The 24080-nt window shown below is 37.8% G+C and overlaps 1 protein-coding gene across 2 annotated transcripts in view; it reads left to right on the top strand.

The window, feature by feature from the left end:
* The first annotated feature begins 1913 nt into the window (after nucleotides 1–1913).
* The window catches only part of USP25 (ubiquitin specific peptidase 25), a 69294-nt gene continuing 47127 nt past the window's right edge, over nucleotides 1914–24080 (top strand). For both annotated transcript variants that reach the window (XM_025895575.2, XM_025895574.2), the window contains exons 1-4: nucleotides 1914–1991; nucleotides 3060–3204; nucleotides 12032–12155; nucleotides 18130–18292. The gene's annotated coding sequence lies outside the window, so the exon portion shown is untranslated. The remainder of the gene's footprint in view (nucleotides 1992–3059; nucleotides 3205–12031; nucleotides 12156–18129; nucleotides 18293–24080) is intronic.

The following is a 24080-nucleotide window of genomic DNA, read 5'->3' as shown; positions in this document are numbered from 1 at the left end:
TGGTAAACTGTTTCTTCTGTCTTTTCCCAGTGTCTATGAACAATGAATATCCCCCAGCCAGCCTTTCCAAGCGTTGTATATATTGCGGAAGATACAGAAATCTGTTATAACTTGTTGTTGTAATAATTTATAGTGAAACTATCTTCTGTTTTGTTAACCATCACATTGGTGGCAAATAAAAAAAAGAAATCCACTTTACTGCCATGCCCTTGAATTGCTCCTGCCAATTTTAATGCTGTTGTAATTATTTTTCCCAAATACTCAATTTTTTTTTTTCTTTGCTTCTTGCCAAACCCAGGGGCAGGAAAGCAACTTCATAGGGGAAACAAGTCATGGCTTTGTACAGTGCAGTGAAATGCACAGAGTAAACAAACGAGGGGGGTGAGGGTTGGGGATAGAGTGGGAGTTTGTTTTCCTGCATCACTTCACTTTTCTTGTGCCAACAGTAGGGGTTTTAAAAGGAAAAGAGGAAAAAAAAAGGCAAATTGGACTGTTAGCAGTGTCCCTTAGGATCATAAATGAAGGGAAGATTGTGTATGTAATTCATAAACATCCTGAACTATACGCCTTCTATTTCAACTTATTAGGGCATGAAGTAGTGCCTGCCAGGTTCATTTCACACAAGGGAATTCAGCATTCAGGCAGCTCTTAATTTCCTTCTCTATACAAAGCTGTGATAAGGAGAGAATAAGGGTATTTGAATATTTGATTCCAGATAATTCGTTTTAAAGATAAGTATTTTAGAAGTAGCCTCAAGACAATTATAGTTGTTATTTTAAATTGAATTTGGAGAGTAGCAGGAGAATGTTTATTTGTCCCGATAGGAAATACTCTTTTTGTCTTACAAACAAAACCCTGTACTTTACAAAAACCTTCTCTTTAATAGATGAAATTATTGTTTTGAGTTCAGGATGTGGTGGGCAAAGAATAAAAAAGAAAAACCACTTGCAAATACCACCAAGCTTTTCTCCTCTTCCCATCTGCCAAAGGAACAATTGAATTTTTTAGTATGGAACAATGGTCAGTCTCCTCTGTGTTTTCATGGTTTTAATGGTTAAGATGGTTATAATGTTTAACAGGAGTTCAAGGATTGTTCCAGCCTAGTCCTTGCTTTTTGCTTCTGTGATGTGATACCCAGAGCATGAGCAGAGTGAATCATCTCTTGGCTCTAAACAGGGGTGGGACCAGATTTTTATTTAAATAAGCAAAAAAAACCAAGCCTCAAAATTCTTATGGAGTGAATATTTTAAGAGAACCAGAACCTCTTATTCTTTTCCAATTCCAAATGTTACTTTGAACTCATTCATGGATGCTGACTGATGATGTAATTTGGGAGAGCTGGATTCAACTGGCCCAGGAAAGCGGTTAAGATGGATTCGTAAAGTTGTGCTTCAGCCTCGAGAAACTCTGTATGGACATTTTTGTAGTATTCCTCTTAGGAACACCTCAGTGATCAGTAAAGATTAATTTCTTGGCTCTGTGGTTGGAATGGCTGGGAGTTCTATATGTTAAGGAAATAATGGGGTTGAGAGTAAATGGGAGTTGAAGAAATTGGTTTTGGTTGGAGTTCAGTCATCTACTCTCCCTGTTGCCTTCGAAGGCCAAGCTTTGGAGTTTTATTTGTTTTGGAGGGCCAACTGTGGCTTTATATGGGCTTATTAAACCTGTGCTGCATAAGCTCACCCATCATCCGTTTTTCTGTTTAAGAAAACACCCACTGAATCTCAAAACCAACCGACCAAAACCCTTACATTTGGGAATCGAAAGTGCCCAAGTTGCAGAAACTAAGACAAGCTTGCGCAACAAAGGTTCTACCCCTTTTTAGTGCATAAACCTCATATGGAGATACTTTCAATGTTATTTTTCATGTTATTTGGCTCTTAACTTATTATGATGATCTGTTTTTGTTTTAGCACCAGCAAACCTTTTTAAATCAGCTGAGGGAGATCACTGGTATCAATGACATCCAGGTACTGCAGCAGGCACTGAAGGTAAGATGACTGTGTCTGACTTGTAGCTGAATGTATCTTAATTCTTAACTGCCTATGAAAGCCATAAATCCCACCCTTTCTTGCTCTTATCTCTTATTCCTTCATTTCCATTCCCAGCTTGAATTTATTCCGGGGAGGGAAAAATTAGCTAATAATGATGGCTTGTTCACTTTAGAAGGAACCTTGATCTCTTTTGGTACTGACATAATAATTAGTCAGGTGACCAAAGATGAAAAGATAGAAATGTTATGACTTGCCTCTAACCTTTATCTGAAGTGTTTTGAGATATTGGTGCTACTACAGCTGGTCACCTCCTGAAGAATTAAGTGTTTTCTTGTCAAAGTGTAGTTATTTTCTGTCATTCACAGGCCCAGCTCAGTATGTAGAGTGAAGAACTCTGCTTGAAATTACCACCCTTTGCTAATTTGGTGTTGTTTCACTATTTTTTCAACCATGGTTATTTCTTTTACAGCACAGAAGAGTTCTTTTGATGCAAGTAAAGAATGGCAGGTCTCTCTGTTCTGTTTTCCTATATTTATATATCTATCTAAAATTTAAAAAATGCCTGGTCTCCCTAAAGCAGAACTTTTTAGTCATTTATACGTGGTAAATGAGGATTTAGTAATTTAAATCACATATATATATAAAGAAAGAGAGAGAATTGTTGCTTCAGACTGAGTGTAAGTTGTGTGAACAACTGCTCTTCAAAAGCAGTTTAAAAAGGAAATGGTAGGTTTTCAGAAGAACTCACCTGGTTCGTGTTGGTTTGTCAATGTTCTGGTTATGTTTGTTGAGAGGTTGACCTACCTTACAAGACCTTTAATTTTTGTTCTGAAATAGGTAGAACTCTAACAAAGTAAATTTTTGTATGATGTTTTATCTTTATTTTGGTTAAAACCAGTGAAATATGCGGAATATGTCAAGTTTGGAAACTTTCTTTTCTAGTCAGTATTTTCCCTGACAGTACAGTGTGTCATTGTTTTGAAGTTTCTTATGATGTCCTTTGCTTAAAGAAAAATTTAAAAAGGTCGAGGGGACTCTCACTTCTTGCTTTCTTGATGCTTAAAGGACAGCAATGGTAATCTGGAGTTGGCTGTGGCTTTCCTCACTGCGAAGAATGCCAAAGTTCCCCAGCTAGAGGAGGCAACTTACTACCAAACAGCCCTTCCTGGAAATGACAGATACATCAGTGTGGGCAGCCAGGCAGACACCAGTAGGTATTTTTTCTTTTCATAAATCTAGTTTTAAATGCAAGGAAACTAAAACCTTGCCTGTGAAATGACTGTTAATCTGCTGATAATTCTTATTTATCGGTTTTTAGGTTATTATGTATTTCTTTCCTTATTTTATTATTTCCTTATTTTATTTTTTCCTTATTTATGGTACTGATCAGTGGGTGAATAACTGGGTTTTCCATATTTTTTTTCCTTTTTTTTCCCATATACAGAATTTATTTTGGGATCATACAGTAAATAATTTAGGGCAAAGCTGGGTACTCTTCCGTTAAAATAAAATAGTAGAAGAGTCTATCAATGTCAGTCTTAATATGCTAAAGCTTAATATGCTTAAGAGTAGCTTCTCCCTGATAGGGATGACTTTCCAAAAGGGAGAAGTGAGAGGTTAAGTGTGAATTTTGTAAATAAAGGAGTAGGTATTTTATATGTGAAATAAACATTAAATATACCTATTTTTAAACAGTTTTGTTTAGTTGATACGGGAGGCCCCATAACCTGCATTTTTTTGAGCCTTGCAGGTCCTATTTCTTTGCTTTAGTGCACAGTTATTTTTATGGGGAGAAAAATTGTTAAATGTGTTCTGCAAATAAATATGGTAAATAACATGAAAGAAAAAGCCAAAGGATGTTTTGTAGTGGGATTGATTTCTGTAAAATCTAAGTTTCCTAATACTATAGTTAAATTTCACAATTCTAAATGTGGATGTAGAATATTTTAATTCTGTACTGATCCTTTGACCATGTATTTAGTACATCTATGTAGATTTTATTAAGTACAATTATTTAGAACAGTACGATTTTTTTACATCTTTGTTTCCCTAATATTGGTCTGGCTATGGTAGCACCATCATAAAGAAGTTTAGTGAGATCTCCTTATCAATTGTACAATTGTCTTTCTGTCTCTAGAACCTTGACATTAACAGTTTTTTAACTTTTTTTTTTTTTTAATTAGAGATGAATTTATTCTCAGCATCTCAGATCTGAAAACTGCATTGTAATCCTTGGTATTACTAGCAACCCCTGAGTATGTTATAGGTAGTTGTATTATCCCTGCACTAAGTTGTGGGGGGCAGTTTGGCGTTTTTTATATGATTTTTCTTTTTCTTTTCATTTCTTTGGAAAGAAAACCCACACAAGCCCTGTGCCATATATTTAATTTTCAGTATCAGAAAATTGCCATTGAGGAAATGGAGACTATTTTCTACAAACTTACCACTGCTTCATAGTCTGTAGTACTCAAGACCTACTGTGGCAGTGGGACAGTAAGCTGGATTCTCTTGGAGTCTGTGTTTAATTAGATTTAATAGCAATCCCATTAATAGAATTGTTTAGTTTTGCTGTCACTTACTGTGCTGAGCAACCTTACTGAAGATATGAGGTGACAAGGGATATGAATCAAGCCTGCAGAGTCTACATTACCCATGACTGATGGTCAAACTGGGAAGAGTAGGTCTTGAGCTGTATATTGCAAAATGCATTTCAGGATTCTCTCTTTTCTAGAGGGCTGAAGGCAGACCCAGATTCCTTACAGTTACACACCACTACAAGTCAGTAGTCAAGAAGCTGTAACTGTTGTAGGAAAGTAGATTTTTTTTTTTCTTTTTTTTTAAACATCTTTAATGTCTGGTCAGGTCCTCACTGACAACACAGATGAGAACCCTTTGCCAGCCTTTGCCATTTTAGAGTGAAAACATATTATGAGATAAAGGCACCTTAGATGACTTTTCTTCATGTTGGAGAACTTACAGAGCAAGAAGTAAACACTTACAGCAGAACAAAAGCCTTAACCAGTGTGATCATAGAGCTCCCCCAGGCCCCTGTAGAGATCTGATGAAAGCTTCTGGAGGAAGCTTACAGTTCTTTTGTTGTAATCTCTTGGCCTGTAATTATTTGGATTATGGATTTAAAAAATGCATACACTTAAAATGAACCAGTTTCAGGGCCGTGTTAGACAGTACTGTCATGTAAGGGAGTATCTTGAAAGAGAGCAGATGACTTGTGAGAAGAGAATGGAAGGGTGGACATGGATGGAAAACACATCAACCATCAACACTCACTTCTGCAAAGAACACTTATTAGCAGTTCTCAGTGACTGTGCTGAGTTGCTGACAGTATCTTGTCTTTCAAATTTGACTCCCTTTATTATCCCACATAGGTATAATTACATGAATTAATTATAACTCAACCCTTACTGTTCCTTACTGCTTAAATACCTCTGTGCTTTTGGAACTTACGATGCCATGAGTCACTGAGCTTTGCTGTCCGGCCAAGGTAAAGCATCCAAACTGGGAATGAGTCACAGATAAATATCAGAGCTGTCTTTTATGCCAGTCACTTACAAAGCCTGTTGAATGTATTCCTCACATAAAGGTATATCAGATGTGTTCTGCAAGCTTGACTGACTGCATTTCTTTGAAATGGTTTCTTAGTTAAGGGGTAAAATAAAAATGCTTACGTATAGCTTAGCAGCCAGCAATTAGCCTGGATTGCGTGCTGGCTCTTACAAAAGTGACAGTGGTCATAAACTGTTTGAGAATTCCATCTTGTATGGTAGGAAATATAAGAAAATCTGATTTCTCTTATTAGCAAATGCAACATTTCAACAGCTGTAAAAATATTAATGAGTTTGAATAAAATCTACTCTGCCTTTAAAGCAAAGACTGACTTGCACAATCAATGTGGCTCATGGTGCTTGCCTTTCAAAATGGCATGTGCAAGCGCCTGCAAGTGCCATTATTTCACATCAAGAGTGATGCATACTTTATCTGATCCTTTGCAAAGGTGGTTTCAATATTTTGGATTTTTTTTCCCTTCCTGCAATCTGTTAGTGAGCAGAAGGTGCTTAAGCATTAGTCTCGCAATGTAGAGATGCATTCCTTTTAATCTAAGACCATTTGAAGGTTCCATTTAGTAGAGTAAATCCTAGGCATTGCAGTTAAAGCAAATCAGCAGAAGTTTAGTAGTACTTTCCAATATTTTTACTGTATTGATTTCTCTAGGAACTTTTTTTTTTGGTGTATTTCATCTATGGCTGCACAACAGAACTGTTGCATTGCTAAGCATGTGTCTGTTTTCTTCCTGTTGGAGGAACTTAGAGAACTCAGGGTTAAAGGAAGCAGCAGAACGAAGAGAAGACATGTATTTTAGAAGTTGTATTGTCTTCAAATGAAACAGCTGTCAAGACAAATTCTCTTCTTCTCTTGTTTTGAAAACTCCCAGTTATTTTTCACTAAAACTGAATTATTAGTCTTTGTAATTGCACATTCCATAGCCAAAACAAAAGATTTCAAGCCCTTTTATAAGGTCATAGTCCAATATAACTATTAAATGCCACACACAGCAATTTTGAGGATCGTAGACTTCATTGCCTCTGGCTTTTTGTATCTTCCTGTTCTTGGAGTTTAAGCCTTTGCATGGATTTCAAAAGTCATTCTGTCAGCCCTTCGCAATGAGGTAGACTTTTGACCTAACTGCACCTAAAATCTCCCAAAGTGATGTTTATATTACATTTCTTACAAGCCATTCCATTCTAGAGACTTTGAAAAGTTTATGGAGTAGTTTGTTTTGGTGCTTACTTCCTTACTTTTAGACTCCTAATGTCTTTCCTAAATCCTTCTTGCTTCAGGTTAGGTCCTTTACTCCTTGTGCTGTCCCTGGTGGAAATTACAGTACACTTCATTCCTTTTATCTCAGATGAAGTGTTGCATGCTTGAAGATAGTGTTTTTCTCAGACCTAAACTAAACAAATTCTTTCTGAGTATTTGGATGCATTTCCTATCTCTATTGTCATTTTTTTTCCTTCTCTTCTAGGCCTTCTTTGATAGTTCTGCCTTTTTTCTGAACTATGGCTCTGAAAACACTCAGCTTGGTTTTTAAGAAAAATGGGTGAATCTCTAAATATCCATGTAGTACTCTGACAAAAGTGAAACACATCATATTTTCTTCTGTGCTGTGATGTGAATTGCAGATTGAACACGAATTGGCTCTAGGTCCTAGGTCCTTCTTGGCACAAGTCCCAGTCAGTCCTCATTCTACAGCTGTACGTTCATTTTTTCTGTGATTAGAATTTGACACTGCCTTCTTCTGTCACCTTACCTAACTCAGCCATTGCTCTGTGTCTTCATGACATTTCCTTCTATTTCAGGGATTATTTTTGTCATCTCCATCCAGGTTCCTGGGAGTGTTTCTAGCTTGGTATGGCAGGGTCCCTGCTTCGAAACGTCAGGAGTCTTGTACCTTGAGGTCCTCCTTTAATCTTACAGAATCACTCGTTCCCTTGTGCAATGATTACTTATCTCTTTCCCATCCCTGTCCATGTGAGAGTCATCAGTTTAAGGTGTTATCGTTGTAGGACATTGTAAATGCAGCTGAGCAGAGGAAAGTCTAAGACAGTGGTGGCAAACATTACTGCATTAGTAAAGCTGTTTGACTTGACTGAGTAGGTGCTGCAATGCTGTGTATTCTCTCCTCATCCAGTTTTAACCAAAATGGGCATATACAGCCACCTAAATTCCTTTAAATCTTCACGTAGAAGCCCAAGACCATCTTGAGTTTAACATCTCAGAATGGATAGTAGAACTTAACTCTGCTTAACTTTGCTCCTAATAAATAAAATGGGTGTAGTCTTAACTTCCTTTTAATTCTTTTTATCTTGTTGATGTGTTGAAATTGGAATCTTGCTTGGTTTTCATACTTGACACCTATCCATTGGGCTGCCCCTTCATTTTTCTCTCCCTGTTCCAATTGTTGCATCACTGTGGATGTTTATTGCCTGTCCCTGGGTCCAGTTGCTACTTCAGATCTGTCCCTCATGCTGAGTTTCCCAGACTCCTTAAAAGGAGTCTGAAGCTCCTACTCTCTGCCTCTTCCTTATATAAATAACAAGTCAATAACACAGTAATTATTTTAATAACCTAGGCAATAACCAAATAAGAACCATTTATTTAAATGATGATAGAAACTTCCTAAGTAAACAGATTAATAAGAAGTTATTTTAGAGAAGAAGGAAGAAATATTATATAGTGAGTGCATTTATTATATATACATTTGTATATTTGTCACAAATTTCAATATACAACTTAAATTGCTTTGTAGAATTACAAACAATGTCAAACTCTCTGAATCTTACGCACCAGAAGCACACATTGTTATACAATAATGCTGTAAACCAAGAATACATTTCTTAGTAAAACAGATGATTAATTATGCATGTTAATTGTAGTTGAATAAACATGAATGCACTAAGCCAGACTGTTTTGATGAGCAGTTTCTTCGTTCATAGAGAATTTCTTCATAAGCAAACTTTTTTGTTTATTTAATAGTCATGGCCTGGTTGAGAAGGTTTGCATTTTCTAAGGCTATGTGACATATGGTGAGAAGTACCTTTATGAGGATGAGACAGGGAGAATTAAAGTGTTCTGTGGCCTAAATGAGAGGAGTATTACAAAATCAGCATGTGTAAACTAAAGCCAGGTAACTATACATTTGGACAAGTGGCATTATTCTTATATCTTTATGAAATGCATCCTTCAGCCTATCACAGAAGACTCGTGTGTCTGATAAATACTTTGGGTGAAAGTCATCTTTTTTTCTTCAAACTCATACCTGGAACACAGAAATCTGTAGGTCAGATAGGAAACTCCAGTAGCTCAGTTTCATGAATGAATTCTACTACTAATTGCTGTAAAATAAACATTCCAGTGTAAGAATTTACAAAATGTGAAGGTATTTTAAAACAAAAGCAAGAAAAAAACCCCTGCATGAATTTCATGCAGTATATGTACACTTGTATAATCCATAACCATCTGACAGGAATGGAAACTATTCAGACAAGGTAATATATATATTTATTTTTGGTTTTTTAGAAAGAGGAGTTTAGTGTCAGACTGGTGCCCTTCTGTGATGACTTCTATTGAGATCTCTTCTTTATAATCTATGATTTGGGATTCAAGTCATACATGAGCTGTTTCAGCTTAATGAGTTACTGTGTCAACTGAGATGCTGAAAAAGACCTTGAACCTACTCCAACTACAGCAAACATGAGCTAAAATACATTAGCTTAAATCTCCCAAACATTTTGTTTTTACACGTGCTATGAACTAAAAGCTTGCATGGAGTAGGTTACTATGGATTAGCTGATATTAGAAATATATTTTTCCAACATAAATTATGCTGGATAAACTTTCCGTGGCATAAATCGATTGCACCACTTGCACGTGGTGGTAATATCTGGCAGCAGGTCTTCACTGTATTGTCTTTTTTTCATGCAAATCAGGGGCAAGGTATATGTGAAAAGAACATTTCTAAGGAGAATCCTGTATTGCCTGCTCCAAAACCCTTGCATGCCAAAACAAACCGTTGTGTTCATCTGCTTTCTGAAAACAAGCGGAAGTCAAGAATTTGAGGTTTTAATATTAAAATGATATAATCACTGGTAATGTGAATGGCAATAAACTTCTGAGCACATAGAGTGGTGGTATAGATTAATAAAGATTAGGAGCTAAGGAGGTGCAAAGAAGTTGAATATTTCAATGGAAGTCTGAGTTGGAGTTGATCTGAATAGATTTTTGTATAAAAGTGGGAGGTTTTGTTAAACACATAAGTTTCAGCTAAGTTACGAGTTCTTTTCTAGAAAATACTCCCCATATAAAAGATCTTACTTCTTAATCTGTCTTTTATTGTTGTATAAAAATTTCATCACTCTCACCTGAATAGAGACTAGCTAAAGGAATATTTCTCTGTAAGGAAGTAATGGGAGTAATCCATACTTCTCCATCAGCACGCGTGGCTGCTGGGTTGAGACTTTACCCCATCTTCAGTTGTGCCTACTATTACTACTTTCAGAAAAACAGATGTCTTCAAGGGACATGAGGTGCTGTGTGTGGCTCCTTGCAAACGTGTAGAAAACACAACGCAAACACCACATTTCAGAGCATAATAGGTAGTGTACGTGGTGAGGGGATCCTCTCATTGCTGTCAACCTTTCTAGCCTTTCTCCTGCTCTCGGCTGTGGAACAGAGCCATGCTTGTATGTTACCCAGGTTGAGCTGTTATTTTAGCCCAAATTACATTGTTCTCAACATGGCAGCTCATATATTAAAACCTCTCTGGGTGAGATTTCTGGTGGTGGTTCTAATTGCTTTAGTACTTCTGAAGGAGAATTTCGGGCATCTCAGTTAAGTATCCTTTTGTTATGCTGGAAGATCTGAGCTGACTGTAGAAGACATAAGAATAAAATTAGGAAGTGCTGCTTTTATGATCATAGTGTTTTTCCATGCTAGGTTTTGAAGATGCTGGTGTTAACAGAGAAGCTTCTTTTACAACTTCTTTTTGGTTTCAGCTTCCTGCAAGGACAGGTCATCCCATTTTGAGTTCATAAACAACGGTGGCAATGATTTTTGTATATGAAGTTCAGTGTTTTGTTTTGATCCACTGGTCACAAAAAAAGAAATCCCAGGGAAATAGGGGAAGCTGCAGTCTCTACAGCAAGTCAGCCCATCCAGGAGGAAAGTCAGAAGCTAGGCTGAGAACGTCTTAGAGTACGATTGAGTTGGCCTGTGGAAAGAGAAATGCAGACAAGCCTCTCATCCCTCTTCGTGAACAACTGGTAGTTTTGAAGCTGTATCTCTTTCTCCCAGAGTCTTTCAGCTTCTAAAGGCCAAACCTCAAGCTGGAGGCAAGTCCCTTTCATAACTCTTTGGGTAAACTTTGGCCTTGGAGGAGGGAGACTGAAATCAGCCAATGCTCTGTTTGTGTGCCTGTCTAATATTGCACTTAAAAGTCTCTTTTGCACTTCCCCTCTCTTTCTGTTTGGCTGACTTGCAAAATGAGACTTTTGCCCCTTGAAATCATGATAACCAATGACCTTGGCTTTTCTGAAGGTCTTGTGCAGTTGATGGACATCGCTGTTGGCTGTGCCTGATGGGGGGATGACTTATGCTGTTGTGTGTCGTGGAATCCCACCTTACTTGGGAGTGGGGGTGCTGTGGTTGCCCTCAGGAAACAAGGAGATTTATGCAGGACATTAGTATTTAATTCCTTAGATAATAGGAACCGGAGAAGAAGGCAGAAATAAGGTGGTTTTCATCTTCATTACCCAGTCAGTAGCCCATCCAGCATTCTGCAGGTATCCAAGTTTGGATCCTCATTTTGTCTTCAGTATTTGTTTTCTTAGTTCTCGTGTTGAGATGGGAGAATTCCAGGAGACAGGAATTGGATTTAAATATGTTCAGAAAAGGAATGCACAGACAGGATAGAAAATAATTAGGTTGAATAATGCACTCTCCCACATGTTACGAAACCATGTGAAAGTATTTGGCTCACCAGGGCACAGAAATACTTGTAGAATTTGGGGCTGTGTTGGGAAAACTTTATATGTGTTCCTTCATGAGGAGGGAAAAACAACTATGCCCAGTTACAGTATTCTTTTTAAGGAAGGTTCTCTTCTTCATGTGTTCCCTGAAACAACTGATTACAGTGGCTGAAGTAATGTATTTAAGTGTATTGCTGCAAGAGGTCTTTCACAAACCATGGATTCCTAAATTTGTCCCAGAGCTTTGTGAAACTTAAAAACGTTAGGAGAAAGGGAGACTTCATATCTTAGCAAGAGCAGGCTGGTGAGGCTTTCATCTGGCTTGAAGGCAGAAGGGAGCTGTTAGCAGGGTTAGTGGTTGGAAGAGTGTAGGGCCAGGAGGGATGGACTGGAATGGTGCTCAGCAATCCATGTGGGCTCTCTCTCCTCTACAGTAAGACTTACCTTTCATTCTGTTTCACTTTTAATTTTGAGAAAGATAGTTTTGCTTTTCAGATGTGATTGATCTCACTGGAGATGATAAAGATGATCTTCAGAGGGCAATTGCCTTGAGTTTGGAGGAATCAAACAGGGCATTCAGGGAGACTGGAATAACAGATGAGGAACAAGCCATTAGCAGGTAAACAACCAACTTATATAAAGCAGAAATTAAATTAAAGAGTTGGAGATTGGCCTGTATTGCTTTTTTTAACTTTTAATTTAACAAAGAATAACTTGTTTACTTTCACTTGTGCTACTGATATGCCTGGCTTCAGGATGTTGCTTTAATGTATTGTATGTTCTACACTTGAAAATAGTCTATTATGTGTGGACTAGAATTTAATAGTATGTTTCATATGAATGTATATTTTTAAATATTGAGGAAGTGGATGGAGATAGAGAATATATGGTCATATTTAAATAGGACCTAAACCCAGAAGTTTCTCTTGTGTATCAGGTAAAAAGCAATGAAAACAAAATTTAATTAAGAAGCTAATAAATACTTTGTCCTGTTTTTTGCAGTGTTTATTTTACAATAACATTTACTTACCTCTGTGCTAAGGCTGAGGTTGAGGGAGGGGGTGTTAATACTATGACTTGAGTATACTAAGAGCAGCTGCTCTATTTTAGCTGATTAAGTATGTTATTAACCTATTTAACAAATAAGATTTATAAGTTTTGAGTGAAGTTAACTTCTTGATTTAAAGTTTTATAAACTTTCTCAATTTGGGTGTGATAAGTGAACTTTGGATCAGATTTTATAACTTTTTGTACAGTGTATATTTTTGGTAATTTTTATATAATTATGAAATATTTGGGACTTGAACTAAGCCTGGGTGTAGGGTTATGTGGGAGGGATGTTGGTTTTTTGTCTTTTTTCCATCCGTGACTGGCTTTGGGAGGGATGTTGAGTTTTTCATTTGTGGCTAGACTTGTTGTAGGGGAAGCAGGCAATGATTTGACCCTTGTTAGGAGGTAAAGTACTGTCTCCTTGTAAAAGACCAGTTTTATAAAAAAATAATTTAGATGGGGCGATTAACCACAATAATTCTTTTTCTCAGTTCACTCTATCTGAAAATTCCAACTCTGAGAATATGGATATTTTATTACTTTATTTAACATTACTTTACCCATAGTAATTTTCTTTTTCCATTTGAAAAATATACTAATTGTGAGAGTAAACATATCCTTCCTCCCCCCCTCTGTGATAAAAGCCATCTTGTTATATAAATTTAAGATAACACATTTTAGCAGGGAAAGGTAGGGTGAGAGGGATTTATATTCTCATTAATAATTGGGAGAAGCTTCGGAGGATGGGTGTTTTTTTTCTAAGACCTCAATATTTGTGTATATATGAGTGCTGTGGAAGTTCTGTCCAGCTCTGTTTCAGAGTTCAGCTTGTGCCATTTCCTTTTTGAAGGACAGAATTGTCATAATTACAGAGTTATGATTTAGGCAGACACTCAGAAAGATGGACCTATTTCTGTATATGGACAATTTTCTCCCTTTTTTCTTTCCCCAAGCTTTGACTGCTTCTGCTGTGCTCACTTCTTGGGAGCCTTGAAGATTTAGGTTTTTTTCCCCTGAAGAATTTGATTTTCACTTCTCAAACTGAAAGTGTCTTTTGTGGTTTTTGGTCCTATCTGCTTAGGCCATAACTTAGTATTATGAATACTTTCCACTTAAATTACAGTGTATATTTTTCTGACTGCAGAAAATAACAAAGTATGCCATTTTTTCTGTATGTAAAACGGCATGTAGACAATCTGTTCAGCTATATGCAGAGAAAATGTTGGTCTTTTGATGAAATAGAGTTGTGTATTTAAGGGCAAAATTGCACACAATAACATTTGCCAAATCAAGAGCTTGTTGCAGGCCATATCCCCCCCTTGGTACACTGTACCACATTTTCTATGCTTGCTGTAGTATTCTTTGGACCTGTTGCACAAATTCATTTCCCAAAGCCATACAAAAATAATCACTCAGAGACCCAGAGTATATCATGACATAAGAAAGGGATTGGGACTTTTCTTGTGAATGGAGGCAGAGAAGAGTGAGAATCTTGGCGGTTTTGGCAACCTTGAGATCAACTCAATAATATGGCAAGAAGCACCCTGACTTGATGGCAAATTATGTCAGTGTTGAACAAATACAGGAAGTTCAGAATTCTTGAATTCTTGATCTGAACTGTTCAATCAGTTTCCTTAAGGACAGAACTTCAGTCTGTTTTCATAAATAAAATTTAAAAAAATTACTTTGTAGTTAACACCCTACAGAAGAATGTTGGCATTCCAGTAGAAAGCACAGTATCTTCGCAGGACTTCTCAAAACAAAAAGTAGAACACTGTGGTTGTAAACAAGTCAAGCTGCAGCCATTTACTTTTGATTTTCTAGATTAAAAAAGAAGCAGAAATCAAATAGGAAGTCAATAATAAGCGAATTAAACTATGGAATTCTTTCATTTTTAAAAATGTAGGTTGTGTGCAAAATTAAATAGCCTTTGGTGTGGAGGATATTTTTTTTTTCCAAAGGTATTCATAGTGGTTTGTAACCTAACTTGCACAGATTTTGTTAGGGTTTTCAAGGGAGAATTAATGGAATTTCTTGACTTGTGTAATTAATGTTGTAATGCACGTAGAATTTGTGTTCCTGAATGTAATTGCTTTGTGCTACTTAATGAGGACAGATTTGATTACTATGTAGGTAGGAGAGGAGTGCAGCTGAAATGTCCAGCTGAACATTTTGTACATGGCACTTTTAAAGTCTTTTACTCTTCCCTCTTTAAATCTCCCATGGAAATGAGCATGATCAGTGTATTTCCTAATACGAAAAAGTTTCTCCTGTTTGTATTACTTTTTGTGGCTTGAAGGAGTCTGAGGCCAGCCAGATAGGGCTTCACTGGGGAAGCCAGGGAGATATGGCTGAAAGGAGAAATTAGCTGGCCTGTGTTGAGCCTGGGGTAGTACCCACATAAAAATGAGAGCCCATGCTGTCAGTGCACAAGGATGGAATGTGCACAACCCGTAGGCTTTTTTTTTTTTTATTTATTTTTAATCGCGGTCACTGAAACTGCTGAGGACTCTGCACTGTGGTTTTTGTGTATAGATCCAAGATGAGCCTAGGAGGGTTGTAGAGTCAGGGGTATTCCTGCATGTCCAGCTGTAGGACAGTCACAGTACAAAGACCTTTCCTTGTTCTTTTAGCTGAGTAACCCAACAGAGTGGGGTTTCCTGCAGCATGTTGAGTGGGATTCCTCAGAGTGGTCTGACTGAACCTTTGTGCCGTGGACTCGCTTTGCCTGAGGGTTGTTGCTTTGTCTGGTGAGCCCTGTGCAGCTCTCCAAAGCTGCTTGGCTGTGCCCAGCTTGTTACAGAGAGAAATAAAACACTGCTTTCGAGTCGAATGCCAAGCCTGGCATTAACTAAGCCCTCGCTACAGCATTTCCCTCCAAACACGATTCCAGCGCTGGGAGGTTGGGGAGCCCTGGGTCCCGTGAGGCCGGAGAGATGCCAAACCCGGCACGTCGCTTATGGCTGCGGGCTGGCAGCTGCTGCTGTCGTCCCCAAGGGTCCCAAAGTCGGGGTTCAGCTCTGTCATCAGAATTGCTAAATCCTTGTGCTAACGCTCCAGAAGGATGCTCATTTTGTTCAGAGCTGTGTGTGATTAAGATTCCTTATCCAGGTAGCCTCCCTGTTTGAATGTAATACAGTGAACATTATAGTATAAGAGATACTCACTATGGTAAATACATTGATTTATGTAACTTCTGAGCTGATCATTAGGTTCCTATTTACTATGCTCGCTACACTTTATTTCACTTTTTACTTTTTATTTCATTGCATCACAGCTTTAATGAAAATGAATTTGACACGTAGAATGTGCAGCTATTCCATGTACTCTCTGAGGATAGATAATCTTAAAAGTAAAATTAAGGAAAAAATATCAGGAAGCTTTGAGAATCAAATGCTTTATTTGATACATGGAAACAGATTTGAGGTGGAGCTAGAGATGAGGAAATCCCTTACCTGCTAAAGAACCACAAAATCAAGGAAGAAATTTTAGTAGGTAATTAAGCTGATGAATGGTAATACTCTTGGGATCAGTGAACTGTTTCAGTTTTAGAATACTTATTTTTCTGACAATCTTGAAATATCTTGAAATACTCTTGAGGTTGGGGATGGGGGGAAGAAAGTTTGTTTCCCTGAAACACAAGTAGTGTGGAGTAGGTATGGTAGTCCTGTTACATCATTCTAAATTTATTCCAGTCTGTCAATCTTCCTGTCAGTTTTAAAGTTCCCTTCAATTTATTTTAAATAAGATTTTTAGTAGTTCTACCTGCATGGGAAATTATTTTAACTATGTATGACTTTTTTTTGATTGATTACTTTGATGTCCCCATTGAGTAACTTTTACTCTCAAAGCAGATATACACTGGTCATCTAAAACTTTTAAAGAATTGTATTGGTGAGAAGAGATATAAATTTGACTGGTTTTTTTTTACATTTTGAGGTTTGCTTGTGAGATAACATTATTGTAAATGACTTTGAGAATCATCAACTATTGAGGAGTTCCATCCCTGTGCATTGTTTGAAGAGGTGTCAGAGCAGAAGGTCTTAGAGGATTATAAGCCTGTCCTTTCAGTGCTGTTAACAAAGTTATGTGTCAAAAAATAAATGTTAGAAATTGATTAATCCTTAGGAAATTACCAGTTTTAGGTTTTTCCTGAGATACATTAGTACAAAAGTGGTATTTGCACTAAACAGTCTCTCAAATTCAGAATACTTCTTTTATTCTATTTTATTTCAAAATAAGTAGCAATAAGAATTAGTATGTCCCCCAGAGCAGTTACCTGCAGTAAATTTGTATGGTGCTTTGTAGTTCTTGCTAACATACCTTTTCTTTCTTTGACAGGAACGTAGCTTGAAACAGAAATGTAGATAGGAAACTGAGAGATTACACTGTGTGTGTGTCCCTGTTTCTTTTTTTTTTTCCCCTACACTGTTCAAATATTGTCCTTAAGGAACTCCATTTACAAAGCAGACTAAACCTGCTTTTCTTTGGTGTTTACTGAGTCTAGAACTGAAGGGGTGCAATCCTTCACACTGCTCAGACTGCTTAGATGCTTGTCATGCAGCTCCTGGAATTCTGTGCCTGGCAAATGCAGCAGCTGGAGAGCAGCTCAGCCTTTTTTATGACAGTTGGACTGGATGGCTGGGGACAGTGACCACTGTGTCAGTAGTGCACATGCCAGGCAACTCTACTTATGAGTTAGAGCCACTGTTACATGACCTGAATATATCCATGTCCATCTTTCTATTTAGAATATGCCTACCACAAATTACCCTTAAGGTGTGCTTTGTCACCACGCTAAGCATATGTGCTGATCCAGAAATATTGTGTTGAGTGAAGCTTAAGAGCTTCACACCCATCAGATCTTACTGCCATGTGAAATATGGATATTCAGCATAAATCACTTAGGAACAGTTTCCTGCAAAGAGTGTGGTCATTGAAGCATACAGTTAACTTGTTGGGTGGCATTTTGAAAAATGGGGGGGAGATGTCTTTCCATGGCTCATAAAGTAATTGCTTGCTATGTAAAGTGATTAACACAGTTGCATAAGTTGCAAAAATGGAAACTAAGAAACTGCTTTCATTTTTGAAAGTTGCCTAGCCAGCTTTGGCTTCCTGTCAGTAAAAGAAAGATTGGTGACTTTGTGCTTTGCATAGTGATAAAAGCGTTTGTAGATGAAAGCACTACACTATTAGTGCTGCCTAAAATTTGTCCATCCTGTTGGAATCTGGTTCTTAAATAATTGATGACTTGCAGACATGGCACTTGTATCTTGAGCTCTCACAGGAGATTCATGAACTCACTGATACCATTTTGCAAAAGGTAATGGAATTACTGTAACATAGATAAAAGTAAAATAGCATCTTTTAAAGACATATTATTGTATATAAGTTTAAAACCAGGCTCAGCAACAATAAGTGAATGATGTTATTAACATGTCTGTGTTAGTTGTTGAAGGTATTTTAGTACATGGTAGGTTTTTTGGGGTTTGTGCTGGTTTTTGCTTTTTTCTCACATTTTTCCCTCCCTTCTGTTCCCAAAGAGTTCTAGAAGCCAGTATTGCAGAAAATAAAGCAAGTTTAAAGAGGACGCATCCAGAGGTATGGAGTGACTCTCCAAACCCTTATGATCGGAAGCGGCAAGACAACTGTCCAGTAGGATTAAAGAATGTTGGCAACACGTGCTGGTTTAGTGCTGTCATTCAGGTAAGCACCCCCCTCAAATAGCTGTGTGTACCCTTCATTGTATCTGTTGTGAGGTGAGTTAGCTTATTTTATGTGAATAACTTAAAATATCTGTTTTTCCTGGGAAGTTTAGGCCGCTGCATGAGATGTTTTTGAGCATTACTTATTTATTGCATCTCTTAACGTGTTCATCCATAAGTCTGATTGAAGTGTAGAAAGTACTGGTAGCATAACTAAGTGAAGCTTCAAAATGTTTCTCATTAAGAAGTTGTGGAAGACAAGGAGTTGAGTCTCTGAAGATCCTGGGCGTCTGCAGCTCATACTGACATCAGTGACAATTGTGGATGCCTAAAAACATGTGAAAATTGGATTACAGATGAGGATCCGACTTTTTATATTAAAAGGAGCGCATGCAAATGTCTGAAAGGGGGTGGCTGACAATGGAGGTAGGTGGAGGAAATGAGACACCCTCAATCATGGAGTGCTTACTAGAATGGCTGCAAGGGGATGGATAGCTGGGTAGGGTAAAAGAAGGAACAACTGATAAAGAAGGAAACCTGAAAAAGAGGGAAGAGAAGGTCTGATACAGCTGCAGGTGTTTGGTTTGGGTTGTTTTACCTAATACAACCAATGTGTGTGTCTGTTTTTGTGTATATGTAGCTTAATTGAAAGTTAGCTTTTTTGTTTTTTAAGATAGGGTAAATAGGGAAATAAGTACAGATGCTGCAACTTGTCTAGTGAAAGCTAATGTTCTTATATCAATAGTTCATGTACGTAAACTTTATGAATCTATCTTTTAGGAGATTTTCTTTTAGAAGTGATTGCTAAATCTATATATGTTTTGGTAAATAATCTGTAGATCTACTGAAAAGTACTCCAATGCACAGAAAACTGTATATGAATACAATAGGGGGAAATTTATTTTTAGTGTACAAGAAGTGAGTTTGGCATATTGTAACTTTTCGTAGTCTGACATTTTGAGAGGAAGCAAATAAAATATTTAATACCCATTTTTAACAAATTACTGTCAGGCTGATGCACTTTTAGATAAACTAATGCTGTTACTTTCATACTGATGGCTGTTGTACTTCAGGCTGAGTCCATTTAGATCAATGTTCTGCTTAGCAATTTCCACAAATGGATATGTACAGAGGAGCACAGTTTGCATGATACTGCTCTGCTAAAACACTCCTGAGCCTCCAACTAATTTCACCTTGGAGGAGTTTCTTAACCCTTTGCAATTTGTTTAGTAAAATCCCAGTGGGCCTCTCTTGTATGTACTTGTTTTCCTTGAACCTTGCCAACTTCTTGCACCCACAGGGTCCTTTGAGTAGGATTTCCATAGTTGTGCTCCTTATTGTATGAAGAACTGCCATGGTTTTGTTTGTTTTTTGAACCTGGTTCCCACTAACTTTGTCTGGTGGCCTCCATGTCTCCTAGTGGAGAGTTTAGAAGTTGATTGCTGTTACAGTTCTGTGGGCTGCTGTCCTGCTCTCTTTTAACACCTTTATTTCCAGGCTGGCTGCTGAATTGCAGCCTGTAGAGAATCTGTTCTAACCTCTCATCCAGTTTGTTGCTGTTCTCTGGATCTTTCCTGTTCTAGTAGCATTTTAGCTGGGGAACCAGGAAAGTTCTTAAGGTGTGAGTGGACTATGAATTTGAGGTGGTATGATGGACAGATAAAGGCTCTTCAGGAAAGACAAGTAGGGACAACAAGGAAAAGTGTTTCTTTCCTCGTGAAGGAGTAGCTCAAATGTGTGTGATACTTGTGTGGGACAAAGATGACAGTTTAATATAAGAGTTTGTGGATCAGGTTCAGAGGAGGGGCTGGTAAAGGTGCCACCTTGATTAGTCTATTACAGACTACCCTCCTCAGGATGAGGATGTGGACAAAGCCGTCTTTAGAGGCAAAGAAGTCTGGATTATTGTAGTTCCCCTGGGAAGCTTTAATAAGCATCCTGAGTCTTGCTGGGTCCACCATAACAGCACACAATTAAACCAGATTTCTGGAGAGTATCAGGGCCAACTTCTTGACATGAGCACCGATGGGCCAACTAGGGGTGATGCACAGCTGAATCTGCTGTGGGAAAAGTGGAGATGTAGTAATGTGGATACTCTTGACTGCAATGACCATGAAATAGTAGAGTTCAAGATCCTGATGGGAGCAAGGAAGGAGTAGCAGACCCTGGATTTCAGGAGAGCAGACTTTGTCTTCTTCAGGAAGTTAGTATCTGGGATTCCATAGCAGGCACCTCAGAAGGGCAGATTTGCTCAGGAAGGCTGAGAGCATCCCCTGATTGCCAGAAGGGTCCATTCTGCTCTCAGGGAGCTCATGGCCAAGCCCCAGTGCAAGCAGGCTGTGTGCTGGATCTGGAAGCAGAAATGGGCTACTGAGGAGGAGATTGGAAATGCTGTCCAGGCATGCAGGGATTGGTGTTAGGAAAGTGGAAGTTATCTTAGAGTTGATGCCTCAGAGGATGTCTAGGGTAACAAGAAAAGGTTCTTGATGGTATGCTGATCATAGAAAGCCAAGCAAGGAGAACGTGGTTCTGCTGCTGAATAGAGCAGGTGAAGTACTCAGTGCCTTGCTTGGCCTTAGTCTTCACCAGTGAAGTCTCCAAGACCATTGTGCATAGTTGGGAGAACTCTGATCAAGGGTTAAGGATTTGAGTCCAAGATTACTTGAGGAAACTTCACCCGTAATAAGTCCAGGACCCACTGAGCTACATCCAATGGTGCTGAGAGAAAGTGGGGAAAAGTCTTAGGAGAGCAACTCTCTCTCTCATGTTTGAGAGGTCATGGAGAATCAAAGAGGTTTCTGATTAACTGGAGCCAGGCTTTTTACAGCAGTGCATATTGTGTGGATGAGAGGGAACACAAGTGACTGAGATAAGAAAGATTCAACCTGGATATAAGGCATGTTTTTCCATGAGGACTGACAGGCAGTGGTGGTTGCCTAGAGAGGCTGTTGCAGGGTCTGTCAAACCTTGAAGGCTTTTAAGATGCCTGAAAAAGAGCCCTGAATAGCCTGGTCTGATCTCCCAGGTGACCTCCTGTGAGGTCAGGCAGGAGGCTTGACAAGAGGCTTCCATCATTCTCTTTTGACCTGAGTTACCTTATGATTATATAGTCATGTTTTCTGTTCCATTCTGTCTTCTTAATTATTTTATTCTGCTTTTAACTGTTATTCTGCTTCATGTGTGGAACTGATACTTTCATGGAACGATCTGCCATAAATTCCAAGTTTTGAATAATGCTAGTTAGCACATCATTTTCTGTAAATTTTAGGGTTACTTTGCACCACCTACCTCACTGTACTCTTATCAGTGTTGAATTTGGCTTTCTTGTTATATAGATACTCAGTCTTATACGACCTGTCTGTCAGTTCATCTTTGCCAACTCTTGTTTTTACAACATTGTATATTTCTGTACTGAGCAAACGTGGTCAAAACTTGCTCTCCTTTCTAGATCACTTCTGAATTTTGCTTACCAGTGCAGTCTTGGTGAATGTGCACTAACCTCCCCTCAGGCTGGAACAGATGCCCTCTTTTTCTTTTGGAAGGCATATAAGTTGGATTAGTATTATCTGTGTACTGTTTGACTTCTTTGAGGTTTTTGGTTTTGTTTGTGGTGGCTCTTTTTGTTTGGTTTGTTTGTTTTGGTTTCTTAATGGGAAGGATTTACTTACTTGCAGGTTACCTGTATTTAATGCTGTAGATAATGAAATGGAAAGACTTCTTTATTTGTTCTATGACTTCCCCTCCCACTGAGGTTTTTCTGTTCTTAGGCCTCTTTCCTTTCAGCATCTAGTAATCTAACTGGTGTTTGAATTTTCTGTTTTCCTAGAGATCTTTTTGTGTTTCCCTTGATCATCTCTCTTTCTTTCTTTATTCCGTCACATGCATAGCTCTTTTTGCAATAGCAGAAACATTGTCTTAGTGTTAATAAAAAGAAACATATTATTTCCATAAAGATCTCCATGGACCTAATACGACTTGATGTTTTACTTTCTCTGTTGTGCAGTCAGATTTTACATTCCATAGTAGTCCCAAATCTCAAGATGACTGATTTTATGTGTATGTGCGTTTCTGTGAAAGACATTTATACACAGGAAACTGCAAATGTTTAAATAAATGTTTTCATGGAAACCTGAATTTTTAAGTCATGAACCACAGAGATAAGAACAGAGGCCAGAGAATGTAAAAACCTATGCTAGACCTATGATCTCATGTTATTTATACCCAGCCTGCAACTTTATACCTTGAAAACAGATTATAAAGAGCTAGTGCTTATGGTCACGAGCCATACTGTGTGAAAGTATGTGGTGTCTGGAATTATGATGGTTTGATCCTAAAAGATAGTGAAATGTCTGGATTTACATCTATGGGATATAATTGAAGTAAACCATTGAAAGATTTATAACTTCAGTTGGTTGAAAAATTAGGTTATTAATATTGTCTATCAGCCAGGAAGATTTATGTTTCAAACAACCATCCCAGGAAATTTAATGCATGTTAATTTAGAACATTAGCTAATACCATATTTATTTATCCACAGGGCAGATTGATTACTTGGGTTTCATTGACTATGTAGGAGTACTTTCTTGCTTTCATTGGGAGTCTTTTGAAACCTGACACATCACATAGGTCAACAATATCTAAATGTTAACTACTGTCAGTCACAATGATATATTGTGTAATATAACCTAAAACTAAATTGCAAAGAAAGAAAAATCTTCCTTCTATTTAAGGGGTGCTTGTTAAGGGGAAAAAAAAGATTTTGACATTTTGACAGTTTCCTTATACAGTGAAGGTTGTTTTTTATAGTCACCAATTAACTGACTTAGTCAAATTCAGTCATAAATGGTTTGTTGCATTTGCTTTACGAGCATGAAATTCCTTAATAGACGTTTGCAGTGAGTGACAGCAAACCCTAACAAGATTCAAACATTGCTGGAAATACTGCTTTTTAACCTGTATTTATTTGTGCCATAGAGTAATTTACATATGTGGAAGTCATCCTCTTCTGCAGAGGAACCAGAGAGTCTCTCTTCAGAGAGCTCCAAAACAAAGTTTTGCTTTCGACAGTTATGTTCACTGTTACTAGAATGAACAGGAATATTTTTTCCACAGTGTAACTTCTAAAAATCTGCCCTACTCTTGAAGACTATTGGCTTGATAATAACTTGTATTTAAAATTGAGTCCCCAAGACAATATGTCAAAACAAAACTGTATTAAAGGGTGCTTGTTTCTTCCTTACCAACCAAGAAATGAATCAAGTTCCTCAATGAGTTTTCTTCCTCCTCTTGAACTTGTAATAAACCTATGTTTTTGACAGGAGTTCACCCGTGCATGCTTTTGCTATAAAAGTTAATCTAACTAAACAGTAGAAGGGCCCAAAGGACCCCTAAATCTTAAGGTTTTAGAATATTTCTAGAAGGTTGTTTGTGTGTTGTTTGTTGTTTTTTTTTTTTTTAATTTTAATTTTGATTATTGTAACTGCATATGTCTGCTCTTGAAATAGAACTTCAGATATCAAGTTCTTTAAAGAAACAAACCACAAATGTAGCTCTGTTTTTACTTTTTCTGCAGTAGATTTTAGTGGCTCCCTTGTGAAAAGGTAACTTCACGGTTTTTCTTGGCTATAAGAGTTTATAGTCTGAAAATGGCTTATAAATAATATATGTATGGAGCCTGTGAAGCAGCTCCTTTATGTCATGCTGAGCACGAGTTAAGTGTTTGCAGGACACGGGATGTAGAAGGTGGGTAAGTCACAGGACACGGATGTGCTGTTGGAATCATGTCTTAG

This window comes from Manacus vitellinus, unplaced genomic scaffold (assembly GCF_001715985.3).
Source record: "Manacus vitellinus isolate BGI_N305 unplaced genomic scaffold, ASM171598v3 scaffold_34_pilon, whole genome shotgun sequence".
Classification (NCBI taxonomy): Eukaryota; Metazoa; Chordata; class Aves; order Passeriformes; family Pipridae; genus Manacus; species Manacus vitellinus.
The sequence above is the reverse complement of the archived record's forward strand: the minus strand, read 5'-3'. Positions and strand labels throughout refer to the sequence as shown.